This window comes from Primulina huaijiensis, chromosome 17 (assembly GCF_012295235.1).
Source record: "Primulina huaijiensis isolate GDHJ02 chromosome 17, ASM1229523v2, whole genome shotgun sequence".
In the NCBI taxonomy this organism is placed as follows: Eukaryota; Viridiplantae; Streptophyta; class Magnoliopsida; order Lamiales; family Gesneriaceae; genus Primulina; species Primulina huaijiensis.
In genome coordinates, this window is record NC_133322.1 from 6,366,740 (window position 1) to 6,369,141 (window position 2,402).

Genomic DNA, 2,402 nt, shown 5'->3' on the forward strand with positions numbered 1-2,402 from the left:
GAATGAAAGCCTGAAGTTGATAGTATTTTTAGAAAATTTACACATAAAATTTCAAAATTTACGCTACATCGTGGAAATCACCTCACTCTTATAAGTAAGGTTATAAGTCGGCCAACTCTTAAATATCAGGGAACTCTTTTGAGTGAATTCAAGTAGCCACTATAAGAAGACAGTGAATTACAATTCCGTTGCAAGAGGAAATTAGAGACTTTATGTTTTGGCAAGTAGCCACTCGGAGAAGGCAGTGGATTACAATTCCCTCGCGGGAGGAAATTAAAGACTGTTTTGGCAATATTATTTGATATATAAGCTATCCTTCCTCATGTGATGCTCATGTAAGTTTATCATTCTGGTGTGATACTCGTGTGTTGGGTTTGGAAAATCTAACAATATTGATTTGATAATAACAAAACGAGTTATTCTGTTTCTAATATATTTACTCAAGTGTATGTGAGTTGTTGATTCAAGATGAAAGCTGAAACTCGAATTTAGCCAAACTAAAAATCGAGCGAGCTGTGGTTTTTTATAATATATCCCAGCTCAGTAATGGAAATAACAAGCTGCCAAAAAATCTGTACTGAAAAACATATTTACTCAAGTGTATGCGAGTTATTGACTCAAGATGAGAGCTGAAACTCGAATTTTGCCAAACTAAAAATCGAGCGAGCTGAGGTATTTGATAATATATCCCAGCTCGGTAATGTAAATAACAAGCTGCCCAAAAACATGTACTCAAAACTCAATTAGGAACAAGTAGTATTTCATGTCAGTTGGACTAAATCGGATGTTATCTAGGCAAATGGATTGTAGCAATGCTCATCAATTTGGTTGATCAACAAGGATCAGCTGGGTTTGAGCAGTTTCCGTATTTTGGTCAGCTTGATCAGCTCATTTATCCAAATGAAACGATTCAGTATGAGTTGTGAAGATAAGAAGATGATATACAAATTATCTTCACAAGTCAAAATCTAAATTGGAGTTTAAAATGCTGATAAATGATGATGAAACTAATAGTCCTACACAAGTTGAAATCAGCAAGTGTGAGGCCCAATAACTATAGGCCCAGCCCATTTCTCATTTTATTTATTAAACCCAATTGATAGAAGAAAATCATATCGATCAATCCAGAAGCTCTTCCCCTGCCTTGCACTGTCGCCTTTCTTCTTCATTCTGCAGCAATCGTGTAGCGTCCCAGCGGCCAGATTTTTTGCAGTAGGTTAGCACTTTTCTTCCTCCAGTCTATTAGCTTCTTTCCTACCATGAATCGGAAGGTTACGAGCTCGATCGGTCCTGTTTTCCAGCACTGTGCGTGAGCTTCGATTCGGTTCTAGGTAAGATTTTTGGCTTCAATTCTTAGTTGTGTTTTGGTGGATTAGTTTGTGTAGTGGAAAATTAAGCTTTTCCCCTAATTTCCAGCTCGTTTTTTAGATCGTGAACAGTGTTTCCGGCGACGTTTCCAGCGAGCCATCTTCGTGAGATTACTATTGTGTGTTTAGGCTTCGTTTCTGGAGGTATTAACTTGGAATTTCAGATTATTAAGGGTTATTTAGGCTGCCCGGATTTCGAATTTTAACCGAGCCAATTTATTTTTGTTTAGTCGTTTGGTATGCATTGTATTGAAGTGTATAGTGAATTTATATTGTAGGTTATATCGTTGGACAAGTTCATTCGATAGTCCTTAAGAAATTACTGTGGTATTATAAGTTTATAATTGAGGTACGCTCAAACCTATTTTATTATGACAATTATATTGGCGTGTAAGAATATTCGGTGAATGTTGTTTGCTATTACGTGCTTTGAATGTTTATTCTGATGCATTATTGCATAAATTATATTGACATAACATATTGAGCCTTGACTCCTTTGACGGCTATTTATGTTGATTCCGTTGAGATATATTGAGTCATCAGAGGGACGAGTGGGTTAGGATTAGCCACATTCCCAGATGACAGCTAGGGACGAGCGACTTAGATACTCGCATTCCCGATGCTACGTGCATGGACGAGCGGCGATTTGATGCTGCATTCCTGGCACGGGTGGCCACTGTTACTGTTGATGATGCTATTCGTTTGGACTCCATTTGATATCCATTATTCCATTGTTACCATTCATGCATCGCATATCATTGCATTTACTTGATATTATTACATGTCTTTTATATACGTCGTGATTTTACTGGTTTGTCGTACTGGGGTCCGACCCCTGTTTTCTTTTTATGTTGTGGTTGTTTTTGATGCCATAGCAGGTCATTCCAGGGGATTTGACGCGTCTGGTAGAGCGTCAGCGAGTGGTACCCAGTAGTCAGTCGGTTTGTGTCAGAGTTCCCAGATATTTATATATATTATGCTGGTTTGATACATTTGCCAGGGAGATGCCCCGTGTAGCTGTATGGTGATATTTTT